Source organism: Crocuta crocuta, unplaced genomic scaffold, assembly GCF_008692635.1.
Source record: "Crocuta crocuta isolate KB4526 unplaced genomic scaffold, BGI_CrCroc_1.0 scaffold24, whole genome shotgun sequence".
Lineage (NCBI taxonomy): Eukaryota > Metazoa > Chordata > Mammalia > Carnivora > Hyaenidae > Crocuta > Crocuta crocuta.
In genome coordinates this window covers 1807010-1824743 of record NW_027530974.1, presented here as the reverse complement: position 1 = coordinate 1824743, position 17734 = coordinate 1807010, and positions in this window count along the sequence as shown.

Here is a 17734-nt window from a genome sequence, read left to right as displayed (position 1 = left end):
CGCCGGGCCCCGCCCTCGTCCCCGCCCCGCCTGGATGGCCCTGGCGGATGCCTTCCCCACACCTCCGGCGTCCTAGGTGAACCTGGGTACCGGGTGGCGGAAAGCCCGCCCGCCCTGGGCCCCTCCCTTCTCCGTCCCTAGGCAATAAAAAGCAATCAACACCCAACAGCCTGTAAGACTCTCCAGAGAAGGATGCTGAGTGAAAAACGCCAATCCCAAGAGGGTTCCATGCTCCATGATTTAATTTATGTAACTTTATTGAAATGACAAATTACAGAAATGGAGAACAGATCAGTGGTGGCCAGGATTTCGTAAGGGAGTGGCTAGGGGCAATTGGTCGTGATGGAAATGTTCTCTGACTGTATCCATGTCAACATCCGGTTGTGATATTGTACTGTAGTTTGGACAGATGTTTTCATTGAAGGAGTCTCAATAAAGGACACAAGGGGTGTTTCTGTGTTGTTTCTTAAACTGCATGTGAGTCTACAGATTTCTCAAAAGAAAAAGTTTAATAAAAAAAAAAGAAGAGGAGGAGTGGGATGGGTGGGAGGGAGGAAGGGTGGGGAATTCCGATGAGGCGGAGGAGGAGGAGGAAGCGGACATTGAGGAGGTTTAAGGCCAAAGATAGTCCTTAGAAGTCAGAAAGGTATATGACCCAAAGCCTCTGTGTGTGTGTGTGTGTGTGTGTGTGTGTATCAGATTGAGAGAGAGAGAGAGAGAGAGAGAGGTTCTGGTGGGCAGTTTAGGCTAATTATCTTCTCCCCCCCCAGTACTTTCTGGTTTGTGCTACCTCATTTGGTAGCCCACCTACCACTGTGAACTTCTCAACGACCCTCCCCAAACTCTTTGCTTTGGTTTCTGGTATCCTCTGATGACCATATAAAGCAGAAGTAAGGTTTCCCCTGCGTTCACATTGTTCCTAATGAAAATAATCACAGCTGTTTGTAGCTCCATGTGTTGGGTTGCTATTGATGTTTTCTGCTGCTGATGTATTCAGAATGAGAATACGGGGGCGCCTGGGTGGCTCAGTGGGTCCAGCATTTGACTTTGGCTCAGGTATGCTCTCATGGTTCATGGGTTCGAGCCCTGTGTCATGCTCTGTGCTGACAGCTCAGAGCCTGGAACCTGCTTTGGATTCTGTGTCTCCATCTCTCTCTGCCCCTCTTTCTGCCCCTCCCACTCTAGTGCGCGAGTGTGTGCACTCTTTCTTTCCCTCAAAAATAAATAAACAGTAAAAAGGTTTTTTTTAATAAAAAAAGAAAAAGAAGTGAGAATATGGTCTCTCTGAGATGTTCTCATGCCAGCAGGAAACGGCCACCAGGTCTTGTGAACCCAGGAGATCCTGGAGGCAGTTTCCATTCTAGAATGACCTTTGTCAAAGGAAAAGTGCTCGAGGCATTTTCTAATGTACTAGAATGCCCCCAAAGCGGGGATTTGTTTTGTTTTATCCCCCTTTCTGTTGAGACTCGCCTGAGGGGATGTCCTCAAATCATCTTTGTGTCACAGAAAGAAGGAAGTCAACCTAAAAAGGTAGGCGCAAGCCCTCTGGAATAATTGAAGGTAAACTTTCCTGGGAGAGGGCAAATAACCCCATGGTCAGGTGTCTTGTGCTATGAGGGCTTCTGAGACTTCTGGGTTGTATGGATCCTGTGGGAAGGTCAGCGAACTGTGGAATAGCAAGCGCCAGACTAAGCACTCGTCTAGGAGCAGGCTTAGTCCTTGGTGTAGGAACTGAAGAGTTGTGCTCTAAGGGAGACCAAGACTCCCATCTCTGAAAACAGCAGGTAGAGGGAGGATTGGCAGGTGCATGTTCATTAGGCATGTGTGTGATCCGACAGCACCATCTCGTGGTAGTGAGGAGCAATCACAGACGTGGACTGAGCAAGTTACTCCCTAGAGAACAGGAGGGGCTTTCCTTTGCCCCTTTGAGCAGTGTGAATCCCCGAGGTGGATTCTAGGACAGATCAAGAGGAGCCCATCTGCAAAGAAGAAATAATAGAATTTCCTACTAATCTGGTATTTGGGGCTGAGCATTTACAACAAACAAGTAAGATGTGATCATATTTGTATTCTGAGTTTAATCAGGAGGTGGTGCTATTAAAACAAGATAAGTACACTTAGCAGCAACAATAACCATCACCTCTAGGAGTTCTCAGATTTTCATGTTCATTTCACCCCTTGCTATCAAGAAATGCAAGAATTGGGGTGCCTGGGTGGCTCAGTTGGTTAAGCGTCCGACTTCAGCTCAGGTCATGATCTCATGATCAGGTTTGAGCCCGTGTCAGGCTGTATGCTGACAGCTAGCTTAGAGCCTGGAGCCTGCTTCGGATTCTGTATCTCCCTCTCCTCTGACCCTTCCCTTCTCACGCTCTCTCTCAGAAGTAAATAAAAACATTAAAAAATTTTTAAAAAAGAAATGCAAGAATTGAATTAGGCATTCTAGGCAAAGATGCAGCTGAGCTAGTTATATGCTTCCTCTTCTCCCCAGTTCAGATGAAAATGAATATCGAGGGCTTCATTAAAGCTAATATAAGCAGCTTGAACTATCTCCTAGGGGAGTAGTTATCTTTGGTTTTATTTAATGACTTTTCTTTCACTCTGCTAACAGTATCCCCTTTCCTTTGGGAAACAAATTCTTCCTAATAAATAGGGGCTTTTTTTGGTAGTGAAATGTATTTAAGAGTTGCCATCTTAACCATTGTAAACACACAATTCAGTGGCATTAATTATAGTCACAGTGTTGTGTAACCATCACCATTATATGTTTTAAAAAGTTTTTAATCACCCCAAACAGAAACCCAATGAGAACTAAGCAGTAACTCCCTACTCTCCTCTCTACTCAGGTTCTGGTAACCTACTTACTTTCTGCCTCCATGAATTTGCCTGTTCTAGATATTTTGTACAAGTGGAGTCATTCAATATGCAGCCCTTTGTGTCTGGCTTATTGCATTTTGCATAATGTTTTTGATACAAACAGGCTGGGTCTGAGGACCCAGAGGAGGGTCCCACAGGACCAGCCAAGAGGTTCTTGGCTTTCCAGAGGATAGAAATCAAACGTGAGCCGGAAAAGCAAAAGCAGAGTTTATTGAATAGTGATAGATTATGACAGAAGGCATGTCTGGGAGACTAGGAAAGGAAAATAGAATGGGTCTTGTTGTTGCTTGGAGTTAGAGGCTTATATTGGGAAGGGGTCCAGAGTACGTGTTCCTTCAGGAATCCAAGGTAGGGTCTGATAAAAGAGGAGTGACAGGTGAGGAATATGTGTTATTTCCTAAATCACTGGGGGCACCTGGGTGGCTCAGTTGGTTAAGTGTCTGACTTTACCTCAGGTCATGATCTCACAGTTCGTGATCACGTTTGGGCCCTGCATCGGGCTCTGTACTGATAGCTCGGATTCTGTATCTCCCTCTCTCAAGAGCCTGGAGCCTGCTTCAGATTCTATGTCCCCCTCTCTCTCTGTTCCTTACCTGCTCACACTATGTCTGTCTCTCCAAAATTAGTAAACATTAAAAAACTTTTTTAAATTATCAAAGGTAGGAGGTCTTGATGGCTGAGATTTGTTTGAATCTAATGTCCTGAATCATGTTTGGGACGTGTTTCTTCTTAGATGTTATCAGGTGTTCAGGGCTTAGGCAAAACTCAGAGAATGATTAACTGTTTTGCTTCCCCCTTGGAGTGGGAACGTAGCTTCTTTGGTTCACTCAGATGCAAGGTATAGAACATAAGTAAATGGGGCCTAACAGCAGAAGGGGGGCCTNTTGGGTGTTGAGTTTGATAAGTTCTTTATAGATTTTGGACACCAACCCTTTATGTGATATGTCATTTGAAAATATCTTCTCCCATTCTGCCGGTTGCCTTTTTGTTTTGCTGATTGTTTCCTTCACTGTGCAGAGGCTTTTTATTTTGATGAGGTCCCAATAGTTCATTTTTGCTTTTGTTTCCCTTGCCTCTGGAGATGTGTTGAGTGAGAAGTTGCTGTGGCCAAGGTCAAAGAAGTTTTTGCCTGCTTTCTCCTTGAGGATTTTGATGGCTTTCTCTTTTACATTTAGGTCTTTCATCCATTTTGAGTTTATTTTTGTGTATGGTGTAAGAAAGTGGTCCAGGTTCATTTTTCTGTATGTTGCTGTCCAGTTTTCCCAGCACCACTTGCTGAAGAGACTGTCTTTATTCCACTGAATATTCATTCCACCTTTGTCAGAGATGAGTTTGCTATACATTTGTGGGTCCATTTCTGGATTTTCTATTCTGTTCCATTGACCTGACTGTCTGTTCTTGTGCCAGTATCATACTGTCTTGAGGATTACAGCTTTGTAATACTGCTTGGAGTCTGGGATTATAATGCCTCCTGCTTTGGTTTTCTTTTTCAAGATTGCTTTTGCTATTCAGGGTCTTTTCTGGTTCCATACAAATTTTAGGATTGTTTGTTCTAGCTCTGTGAAGAATGCTGGTGTTATTTTGATAGGGATTGCATTGGATATGTAGATTGCTTTGGGTATATTGACATTTTAATAATATTTGTTCTTCCTACCCAGGAGCATGGAATATTTTTCCTTTGTGTGTGTGTGTGTGTGTGTGTCTTCTTCAATTTCCTTCAGCTTTCTATAGTTTTCAGTGTATAGATTTTTCACCTCATTGGTTATGTTAATCCTAGGTATTTTATGTTTTTTGGTGCAATTGTAAATGGTATTGATTCCTTCATTTCTCTTTCTGTTGCTTCATTGTTGGCGTATAGGAATGTAACCTATTTCTGTGCAATGATTTTATATCCTGACACTTTGCTGAATTCCTGGATCAGTTCTAGCAGTTTTTTGGTGGAATCTTTTGGGTTTTCCATATAGAGTATTATGTCATCTGCGAAGAGTGAAAGTTAAGTCTCCTCCTGACTGATTTGTATGCCTTTTATTTCTTTGTGTTGTCTGATTGCTGAGGCTAAGACTTCCAATACTATGTTGAATAACAGTGGTGAGAGTGGACATCTCTGTCTTGTTCCTGACGTTAGGGGGAGAACTCTCAGTTTTTCCCCATTGAGGATAATATTAGCGTTGGGTCTTTCATATCATGTGGTTCTTGTCCTTTCTTTTACTGATGTGATGAATCACATTTATTATTTTGTGTATATTAAACCAGCCCTGTCTCCCAGGTATAAATCCCTCTTGGTCATGATGAATAATTTTTTTTTTGATGTATTGTTGGATCCAGTTGGCTAATATCTTGTTGAGGATTTTTGCATCCATGTTCATCAGGGAGATTGGTCTATAGTTCTCTTTTTTAGTGATGTCTTTGTCTGGTTTTGGAATCAAGGTAATGCTGGCTTCATAGAAAGAGTCTGAAAGTTTTCCTTCCATTTCTATTTTTTGGAACAGCTTCAAGAGAATAAGTGTTAACTCTTCCTTAAATGTTTGGTAGATTTCCCTTGGAAAGCTATCTGGGCCATGGACCCTTGGTTTTTGGTAGATTTTTGGTTATTAATTTGATTTGTTTACCGGTTATTAGTCTATTGAAATTTTCTATTTCTTCCTGTTTCAGTTTTGGTAGTGTATATGTTTCTAGGAATTTGTCCATGTCTTCCAGATTTAAATCGTGATCTTTTTCTTTACTCTCCCTCTTTTTTTCTGCTTCATTATTCCCCACAAGTTTGTCCTCTGTATTGCTGATTTGTTGCTCTGCCTCATCCATCCTTGCCGCTGTGGCAGCTCAGCTATAGCATTTTTTATTTCATCTTGACTAGCTTTTACTTCTTTTATCTCTGTAGAGAGGAATTGTAATCTATTTTCAACCCCAGCTAGTATTATTATCATTGTGATTCTATATTCTGGTTCAGACATCTTGCTTGTATCTGTGTTGGTTAAGTCCCTGGCTGATGTTTCTTCCTGCTCTTTCTTTTGGGGTGAATTCCTTCATTTGGTCATTTTGAAGGAAAAAAGGGATTAATAAGGTAAAAAAATTTTTTAATTAAAAAACTGAAAACAACACACATAAAGGAGAATCAAATAAATGATGCTAGATCCTAGGATTGTTTCGGTCTGGTTACTGAAAGGAGCTTTATTGACTAGAGAAAAAAGGGGAAAAAACTTAAAATTAAAGAATTAAAAAAAAACAACAAAAACAACACACACAGAGATACAAAATCAAATAAGTGATGGTAGATCCTATGTGTGTCTTGGTCTGGTTATTGAAAGGAGCTTGATTGATTAGAGAAAAAAGGGAAAAAGAAAAGAAAAGGAAAAAAGAAACAAAACAAAAACAAAAAAGTTTGAAAATTTGAGAAAATGAATACAACGAAATAGAGTAACTTGAAATGATTGAAGTAAAATACAATTTGAAAAATTTACAAAATAAAAAAGTTAGTTTAAAAATCAAGGAAAATATTTTTAATAAAAATTGAAAATAAAAATCAATTTTTAAATTATCTTTCTGTATTCAAGTAAAAGTAAAGAAATGAAAAAGAAAGAAAAAGAAAAGAAGAAAGAAAACTGAATAGATGGGCCAGTGAACAGACTGAAATACGATTAATATTACATCATTTTCCCCTGGAAGTCAAACTATGAAAGATTTTATAGTCCATAAACTGAGCAGGTGNTTGGGGGGGGGGGGCTTAGTGTAACAGCTCCATTCTCCCCTAGATGGCGATGCTTAGCTTACTGGGGTGGATTGTTGTGACACCTGTAGGTGTGTATGTGCATGCGTGGGTGGGGCGAAAATGACGTCACCCTGGTATCCAGGCTAGTATGAGAACTCTGTGTTCTCCCTGACCAGGAATCGCGCACCTGTCCTTTGTCTTCAGTTTCATTCCACTCCCTGCTTTTGCCCTGCCTATAATCATGCCATCATGTTGCCAGGTGGCACCTCACTCCTGAATTTTATCTGAGATGCGGCTGTATTTCCTGACACCTCACTTCTGAAGCACTGAGGCTTTGACCCGCTCGGATCCTCTGGGGGAGAGTTTCACCAAGCAATGGCCAGGTGCCGGCCGCACACAGAAATACTAGTGAGACTTTGCTGCTGCCAATGTCCAGAGACTTGCAGCTGAGTGCCAGCCTGTCCCAGAAAAAGTTCACGTGATCATGTAGCAGCAGCATTTCAGGGATTATGGAAAATCTCACGTGGCTCGAGGACCTCCCTGACCCACTTCTCTCCTGGTAATTTGCCCTTCCCACCAGAGCACCGCTAGGTATTTGAGCTGTGGAGTTTCAGACTCTGTGCTCCCCCTGTTTATAGAGTCTTAATGGAATTTAAACCTTCTCCTTTTTCCTTTCTCTCTTTTCAGTTCGGTCCCTGCAGCTGTTTCTACCTTTTTTCTACTTTCTCTCCAGCTGCTTTTGGGGGGGATGCTTCTCCCATACTCTGCCCCCATCTCCATCCTCTCTCCACAAGCAAAAACAACTCACTGCAGCTCCTCTCTCCCCCAGTTCACTGTACCTGCTGAATTCTGTGGTTCAGGTTGTGCAGATTGTTGTTAATCCTCATATCAGTTTTCTAGATGTGCAGGATGGTTTATTGTTGGTCTGGCTCTATTTCATGTATGAAAGACAGAAAAAAAGACTTCCACGATGTTCCACCATCTTGTTTCCTCCTTCCAAGAGGGAGCCATTTTACAAATGGAGTCCCCTCAGTTTCCCTGTCTTATCTTCAAGGTTCATCCATATCATAGCACATATCAGAACTTCATTACTTTTTTAAAAAATGATATTCTTGGGGCGCCTGAGTGGCTTAGTCAGTTAAGCGTCCGACTTTCGCTTAGGTCATGATCTCGCGGTTCGTGGGTTCGGCCCCGCGTTGGGCTCTGTGCTGACTGCCAGCTCAGAGCCTGGAGCCTGTTTCAGTCTGTGACTCCCTCTCTCTCTGACCCTCCCCTGCTCACGCTGTCTCTCTCTCCTAGAAATTAAAAAAAAATTTAAAAAAAAATGATATTCTTGCCCTTGACTGCTGTGATGATAAGCGAGATTTGAAGGATACTTCATGGATAGAAAGTGCATGTGGCTTGATGAACTGTGATCCATGGGGGCTGGCAGGCACTAAGGAAGTACTTGATGCCGAAATGAGATACAGGGTGAGTCACCAAGCAAGAGGCTACCTGAGGCCAAAGCCTCATGTCAGGAATGGGCTCCTGATGCCCTCTCTGCAAGGTCTCAGCTCCAGCCAGAACTTCATTACTTTTTATGATTGAATAATATTCAGCTCAGTCCATTTTACATATATGACACATTTTGTTTATCCATCCATCTGTTAGATAGTTGGGTTGTTTGGCAATTGTGAATAATCTTGCTAAAAATTTTGGTATACAAGTATCTGAGTCCTTGTTTTCAGTTCTTTTGGATATATACCTAGGAGTGAAATTGTTGGGTCTTATGGTAATTCTTTTTAGCTTTTTAAGGAACTGGTAAACTGTTTTCCATAGCGGTTGTATCTGGTCACATTCTTACCATCTATGTACAAGGGCTATGATTTTTTCACATTCTCAACATTTGTTATATCCCTTTGAAAAATTATTTCAAAGGGAAACAACCTTAAAATAAAAGTCAGTTATTTTACCAGCAAAAATGGGTTTATTTAGGAATAGCAAAGAATTACAATTTGGGACATGCAAGTGATGGCAAAACCATAGGCAAGTCCAACAAACAAAGGAGGGGAATGTTATTTTATGAAGAGGAAGGAGTAAATTGGAAGGGATTATTTTGAATGAAAGCCACTGGAGAAGAACAAGAGTTCAGGGTGATAACGATTTCTCATTGGCTGAATTTGCAGGGGTGGTCAATTTCTTGTAGGAGATGCAATCTATGTCTTTCCCCTTTGGGAGCTTGTAATTGATGATTATTCTTTTGGGGTCTGTAATTGATAATTCTGCCTATAATTGGCATTGAGTGGTATTGCTATGGGACCCCAAGACCAGGTTCTGAGTCTCAATGTCATAGAAATGAACACTGAATGTAAGAGAAAGAAAACAGGTGGAATTTATTAGGGATAGCTTGTCTACCTGGGACCTGACAAGAATGTTTCTCCCCTAATGGGCAGTATGCATAGGTTAAAAAGGCACATTTGCAAGGGATGAGGGGCTAGGAGTGGGGCAATGTCCTTCAGTCATGGGATCATTATTTAGTGGTCATTACTCTTTAGTGGTCACAAGACAATCACACGATGGTGATTCTTCATTGCTGACATTGTCAGAGGCCTGAAAAACAAATACTTGTTCAGGTAGCCTTAATATTGTTACTTCTGTGTAAACTGTTTCTTCTGGTTTTGCTCAAACAAGCATTGCTCCCTGATGACTTGTTCTATCTCCTTTGTTCTCTTTCTGGAGGAGGAGGTATTTGTCTCTAAGCATATGGAAACTTTTCACTCTTGCCTCCCACCAGTGACTTTGCAGGAATGAAGTCCCTTTCATTTTCCCTATAGTGCCTCAGTATGACTCCCCTTTCTAGCCTCAGTATTCTCAGTGAGATTCCCCTTTATTAATTTTCACACATCTTAATAGGTGTGACGTGGTATCTCCTTGTTTTGATTTTTATTTCCCTGATAGTTAACAAAGGTGAGCATCTTTTCATGTGCTGATTGTCCATTTACATATCTTCTTCGGGGAAATGTCTGTGCATGTCCTTTGTCCATTATTTAATTGGATTGTCTGTCTATTTTTTGTTGATTTGTAGTTCTTGATATATTCTCTATATTAGCAGGTAAATAAGTTGCAAATATTTTCTCCCATTCTGTACATTGTCTTTCACTTTTATTGGGGAGAGGTCCTATTCCTCTGAAAGCAATTAACCAGATATTATTTTTCTTAATTCCATTTTATTGTTATTTCTACCTGAGCTCTCAGGAAATAGATCTTACAGGTAGGATGGAGGTATATTTGTTTGATGAACATACTGGTAGTTCTGAATATTTTCAAGTTTCCTTGGACATTTCAGGGTGAGCAGTTATTATAGTTTTCAGGGTGTTCTTTGTCTCTAATTGAAGATCATCCAAACTCTGAAATGTCATGAGGAAATCTAATGACTTTTTCCTCAGACGTAAATAAAAGTCATTCACTCCTGCCAGTTTCATTGGGAAATGAGCTATTACATCTATCTCCTTATAATACCCCTGTTTTCTGAGAAGGTTCTCCCCCTATGGTACTTTGGAAAGGTCTGCTATTTGTCAAGAGTGGTCAGTCTTGATTCCTCAAAAGCTGTGGGTAGAATTGTAATGGCAGCATGGTATGAATTAGCTTTTTGCATCAATAATATGTTAAGTGGATAGCATCTAGATAAAGTGGTAGAGACTAGATTCACATTTTGTTATTAAATAAGTTTTTGATGTTAAGTAGTCATCTATACCATGCATAATTGACTACTCAAATATGAGAACACAAACCTCTCATCTTATTTTAACTAAAGATTTAGTTGACACCCAAATACTGGCAAATTCAATAAGCCTTTAGAAATCACTTTCATGTATACTTGGACCCAACCAAATCTTCAACATTGTATCAATACCCTAATCAATCAGAACATTTTGGCAATTGTATGAATAGAGGTATTAGGCTTTCACTGTACACACTGATGTATAATGGGTAAAATTTTGATTAAAATTTGGAGATAAATGGTACTTTAAAGGTTATATCATTGTAATTGCAAATATAATTAAGCCAAAATTCTGTTCTATGACTTTGTTCCCACTTTCTTCCTGACCCAGAGTAATGAAACTTGGATGAGGGAATGTGAATTGAGTAAGCACTCCCTGAAAAGGCAACTTAATACTCTGGATAATTATTAAAAATGAGAATAGTATGTGATAATAATTATTAACATTTGCAGAAGGCTTACCATGTACTGGCAGTATTCTTTACTGTGTCTTACATCCTCACAGCAGCACCAGAATTCAGTTTCTATTGTAATTTCCACTTTAGAGATGAGAAAACTAAGGTCCAAAGAGTTTAGTAAAGATGCAAAGCAGCCTGCATCCAGAGCCCATCTTTTACTATGATAATGAATTAAAGTATACCCCAATGGAATAAAAGGGGGCTGTGGGGAAGTAGGAGGTTATTCATTTTTTGTAAGATTAAAGCAAAGAAAAATCAGAACCGCAAACTCTATAAAAATGGAGTATATTTCCAAAGGAATTGAGAATTGAAGGCATCCAGAGAAGTGCAACTCTTTACTTCTCTAACTTTTCAGCTTTGTAGGGCAAAGAACTCATCAACCTCTATGACCCAGAAAACTTTAACTTGATTCAAACTAATAGTGTGGTGATAAGTATACTGCACACCCCATGTCTGCATGCATCTTGGTTGGCTCCTTGTTCAAACTTGGTTTCCATTGTCTTTCATTTTCTTCATAGTTTCCTTTGATACACAAAAATAATTTAGTTTTGATGAAATCCAGTTTATCTTGTTTATTTATTTTGTTGTTTTTGCCTTGGACTTTTGGTGTCATAGCTAAGTAACTTGCAAAATCCAAGTTCATGAAAAACACTCCTGTGTTTTCTACTAACAGTTTTATGTTTTGGCTGTTATATTTAGATTGTTGGTTGATTTTTATTTTTTTATATATGGTATGAAGTAAAGGTACAGCTTCTTCCTCCATGTGGAAATCCAGTTGTCCCAGCATCATCTATGGAAGAAACTGTACTTTCACCCATTGAACGGACTGGGCACCTTTATCAAAATCAATTGGCCATAGATGTATGGGTTTACTTCTGGAGTCTCAATACCATTCAATTAGTGTCAGGACCACACTGTTTTGATATCTGTAGCTTTGTAGTAAGTTTTGAAATCAGGATGTGGGTGTCTTCTACTTGTTCTCTTTTTTTCTAGATTGTTTTGGCTATTCAGAGCCCCTTGCAGTTATTTCTATATGATTTTGAGAATTGGCTTTTGTATTTCTGCAAAAACCTTAAAAATGGTATTGGATTTTGATAGGGATTGCATTGAATCTGTAGGTTGCTTTGAGTAATACTGATATCTTGACAATAAAGTCTTCTTATCTACTGACACAAGATGCTTTTCCATTTATTTAGCTCTCTTTAAATTTCTTTCAGAAATATTTTGTAGTTTTCAGTTAAATGCACAAGCATTTAACTTTCTTGGTTAAATTTATTCTAGGCATTTTATTATTTTAGATGCTATTGCAAATAGAATATCTTTCTTAATTTCTTTTTCATATTGTTCATTACACATGTATAAAAACAACTGATTTTTGCACGTTGATCTTGTATTCTACAACTTTGCTAAATTTATATATTGGATCTAGTAGCTTTCTTATGGATTTTCTGTATATTTTATATATTTGGAATTTTCTATATATTTGGGGTTTTCTAGATATTTTATATATTTCTATATATAGGATTATGTAATCTATGAGCAGCCATAGCTTTACTTCTTCCATGCCAATTTTGATGAGTTTTTTTTTTCCCTTGTCTAATTGCTCTGGCTAGAAATAAATTTTTGATAAATTCAAAAAGCTTGAATATCTTTCTATTGCTTGGAGAATAAAAAATTTTTTTCATAAATGCCCCTTATCATATGGAGGAAGTTCCCTCTACTTCTAGTTTTCTGAGTGTTAAAAATTATTATGAAACAGTGTTGGATTTTGTCAGATGCCTTTTCTGTGTCAGTCAAGACAGTCATTTGGTTTCTTTTTTATTCATTCTATTAATGTGTTGTATTACATTAAGAGATTTTCCTATGTTGCATTTCTGGATTAAATCTCAATTGTCATGATATATAATCCTTTTAATATGCATTGGGATGCAGCTTGCTAATATTTCCTTAAGGATTTTTGTATCGGTATTTATAAAGATCTTAGTCTATAATATTATTTTTTTTGTAATGTCTTTATTTAGCTTTAGTATCAAGGTATGAGTTTGGACATGTTCTCTCCTCTTTAATTTTTTGGATGAGTTTGAAAAGGATTGGTGTTAATTCTTTAAGCGTTTGATAGAATTCACCAGTGAGACCACGTGGTTCTGCACATTTCTTTGTTGAGAGATTTTCTTTGTTTCTTTTTTTTTTTTTAATGTTTTATTTATTTCTAGGAGAGAGAGAGAGAGACAGCATGAGCAGGGGAGGGTCAGAGAGAAAGGGAGTCACAGACTGAAACAGGCTCCAGGCTCTGAGCTGGCAGTCAGCACAGAGCCCGACGCGGGGCTCGAACCCACGAACCACGAGATCATGACCTAAGCGAAAGTCGGACGCTTAACCGACCAAGCCACCCAGACGCCCCTTTGTTTCTTTTTTTTTAAAAGTTAACATTAAATTGGAATATTTGGTTTATGAGGAGTAAGCAAGGGACAAGGGAGGAGCTTAGAAACTTGTATACCTGAATCAGGTCCTCACCACCTTAGAAGTTACAGTCTTAATTTTTACTTCCCTGCAATACACTCTCCTATTTCCTGACTATTCCAAATATTATAGATAATTCAGTTTTCTAAATCATTGTCTTTCCTTGTCACACTATTATCAAAAAGCTTGAATGTCTTTCTATTGCTTAGAGAATGCTTTAAAAATTTTTTTTAGCCTTCCACTCAATCTTTGTTTTGACTATTTCTCACCCAAGCTCTAATGTAAACTGCTTTGGCACCTCCTGGGTGGCTCAGTCAGTTCAGCTTCAGACTCTTGATATCATGATGCCAGTTTTCTGGGATCGAGCCCCACTTTGGGCTCTGTGCTGAAAGCTTAGAGCTCACCTGAGAATTTCTGTCTCCCTCTCTCTGCCCCTCCCCACTCTCTCTCTTGAAATAAATAAATTAAAAACTGATTAATGTTAATTTTATTTAAAAATGAAATGAAATGAAACTACTTCTACTTCCCTTAGAAGAACTATGTTCTTATCTTTTTGATACTAACCATTCTAACAGATGTGAGGTGATATAACTTACTGTGGTTTTGATTTACATTTCCCCGATAAAGAGTGATACTGAACATATTTTCATACCTGTTGACTATCTCTATGTCATTTTGGAAAAAAATGTGTATTCAGATCTTCTGCCCATTTTTAATTGAATTGTTTGTTCGTTTTGTTGTTGAGTTGTATGAGTTCTTTGTATATTTTAGATATTAACCTTTTAGCAGGCATATGATTTTCTCCCATTCAGAAGGTTGTCTTTTCATTTTGTTGACGCTTTCCTTTTCTGTGCAGGTTTTTGTTTTGCTTTTGTTGCTCTTGCTTTTAGTGTCCAATTCAAAAACTTACTGCAAAGACTTATGTCAAGGAGCTTACCAGGAGTTTTATGGTTTTCTTCTAAGGGTTTTATGGTTTTAGTCTTACATTCAAGTCTTTAATCCATTTTAAGTTAATTTTTGTGTAATATGTAAGATGTGGTCCCATTTCATTCTTCTGCATGTGGCTGTCCAGTTTTCCCAACACCATTTATTGAAGAGACTGCTCTTTCTCTATTGTATATTCTTGGCTCCTTGTTGTAAATTAATTAATTATATATGTGTGGATTTATTTCTGGGCTCTTTATTTTGTTCTATTGATCTGTGTGTCTGTTTTTATACTAATATCATACTGTTTTGATATCTATACCTTGTAATATAGTTTGAAATCAGGGAGCATGATACCTCCAGATTTGTTCTTTTTTCTCAAGATTATTTTGGCTATTCAGGGCTTTTTAGAATATCATATATATGTTAGGATTTGTTTATTTTATTTCTGTGAAAAATGTCCTTTGAATTTTGATAGAGATTGCATTAAATCTATGGATGACTTTGGATAGTATGTACATTTTAACAATATTCTTCCAGTCCATGAGCACAGATTATCTTTACATTTATTTGTCTTTTTCAATTTCTTTCATCAATGTCTTTATAGTTCTTCTCAGTGTACAGGTCTTTTACCTTTTTGGTTATATGTATTCCTATGTATGTTTTTGATGCAAATGTAAATGGGAGTGTTTTCTTAATTTCTCTTTCTTATAATTCATTATTAGTGTTTAGAAATGCAATAGATTTTCATACACTGATTTTGCATCCTGCAATCTTACTGAATTTACTTATTCCAACAATTTTTTGATGGAGTCTTTATGATTTTCTATATATAATATCATGCCATCTGCAAATAGTGACAGTTTTACTTCTTCCTTCCTAGTTTGGGTGCCTTTTATTTCTTTTTCTTGCCCAATTGCTCTGGCTATGACTTCTAATAGGATGTTGAATAAAAGTGGTGAGAGTAGGTGTCCTGTTGAGAGGTTTTCAATTACTGATCCAATCTCTTTACTTGTTATATATCTGTTGAGATTTCCTATTTTAAATTTCCCAGTTTATGTAATTTGTGAGCTTCTAGGAGTTTGTACTGTGTAGATTATTATATCGGTTGGCATACAATTTTTCATAGTATTCTCTGGTCGTCATTTTTATTTCTATAAAATCAGTAGCAATGTTATCATTTTCACTTCTGCTTTTAGTTATTTATATCTTCTCTGTTTTTTTTCTTTGTCAGTTGGGGTAATGTTTCACCGATTTTGTTGTTCTTTTCAAACAACCAACTTCTAGTTTCATTGATTCTATTGCTTTTCTCTTTTTTATTTTATATATCTCTGCTCTAATCTTTATTATCTTCTTCCTTCTGCTAATTTTGTGTTTAGTTTCATTTTCTCTTCTAGTGCCTCGAAGTGTGAAGTTAAGGTTTTGATTTAAGACCTTTCATCTTTTTAAAAAAATTTATTTATTTATTTTTAGGGAGACAAAGAGCACCCAGGCGAGGAGCAGAGAGAGAGGGAATCCCATGCAGGCTCTGGACTGTGAGTACAGAGCCCAATATGGGGCTTGAACACAAACTATGGGATCATGACCTGAGATGAAACCAAGAGTCAGGCACTTGATTGAATTGAGCCACTCAGGTGTCCTGGTATTTTTTTTTTTTTAATTCATCTTTAAGTATTTCCTAGTTTCTCTTGTAATTTCTTCTATTTAAGACCGTGTTTTTCAATTTGCTTTTTAAAGAGAATTGGTGTCTAGCTTCATTCCACTGTGGCCGAGAATATACTTTGTGTGTTTTTAATCTTTTAAAATTTATAAAGACTTGTTTTGTGCCCTAAAATACAGTTTATCCTGGGGAATATGTATTTTGCTGTTGTTGAATGCGGTATGTTTGTTGGGTCTAGTCAGTTTATAGCTTTGTCCATGTCCACTACTTCTTTGTTGATGTTCTGCCTAGATGTTTTATATATTACTGAAAGTAGAGTACTAAAGTCTCTAACTATTGTTACATTGTACATAAAGTAGTAATTATGTAAAATAACTTATTTCTCCTTTAAATTCTGTCATTTTTGGCCTCTTATATTTTGAGGGTCTGTTCTTAGGTGTGTAAATGTTTTAAATTGTGTCTTCTTGCTGTATTGAAACAGTTTAGCAATGTATAATGTCTTTCTTTGTCTTCTTACAGTTCTTGACTTAAAGTCTATTGTTTCTCATATTAGTGTAGCCACCAAAGACCTCTGTTATTACATTTTCATAGAATATCTTTCTCTATCCTTTCATTTTCAATCTACTTGTGTATTTGGATATAAGTTGAATTTCGTAGATAGACTACATGGTTCATGTTTTATTAATGTATTCTGCCAACCTCTGGCTTTTATTAGAGACTTTAATCCATTAACATTCAAAGTAATTACTGATAAGGAAAGACTTACTTCTGCCATTTGGCTGTTTCCTTTCTTTTTTTTTTTAATTTTTAATATTTTATTTATTTTTGAAAGAGAGAGAGAAAGAGACAGCATGAGCAGAGGAGGGTCAGAGAGAGAGAGACACACACAATCCGAAGCAGTCTCCAGGCTCCGAGGTAGCTGTCAGCACAGAGCCCGACACAGGGCTCGAACCCACTAGCCATGAGATCATGACCTGAGCTGAAGTTGGATGCTTAACCAACTGAGCAACCCAGGCGCCCTGGGCTGTTTGTTTTCTATAGCTCTTATAGGCTTTTGCCCCCCCATTTCTTCCATAATTGCCTTCCTTCATATTTAGTTGATTTTTTTTTTTGTCTGAACCATTTTGATTCCCGTATCATTTTCTTTTCTGTAGATTCTTTAGATATTTTGTTGTTACCATGGCAATTACATTTAATATCCTAATTTATAACAATCTAATTTGAATTGATACCAACTTAATTTCAATAGTGAAACTCTTCTCTGTATAGCTCTGTCCTTCCCTTGTATCATTGTCACAGGTTATATCTCCATACATTTTGGGCCTAATAACAAAGAGTTATACTCTATACATTTGTCTTTTGAGCATTTAGAATAAAAAGTGTAATTACAAAACAAAAATACAATACTGGATTTATATTTACCTTTACTGGAATCTCTATTCATACAGCTTTAAGTTACTGACTGATTCATTTCATTTAAGCTTGGACTCTCTTTAGTGTTTCTTTTATGGCGGGTCTAGTGGTAACAAATGCCCTCAGGTTTTGTTTATCTGGGAATGTCTTAATTTCTCCCTCAGTTTTGCTGGATATAGAATTCTTTTTTTTAAAAAAATGTTTATTTATTTTTGAGACAGAGAAAGACAAAGTGTGAGCAGGGGAAGGGCAGAAAGAGAGGGAGACACAGAATCAGCACAGAGCCCCACCCAGGGCTTAAACTCATGAACTGGGTGACCATGACCTGAGCCAAAGTCTGACACTTAACTGACTGAGCCACCCAAAAGCCCCTGGATATAGAATTGTTGACTAACAGTTTTTCTTTCAGCACTTCAAATATGTCATACTATTGCCTTTGGACCTCTGTCATTTTTGATGAGAAATTGGTTGTTAATCTT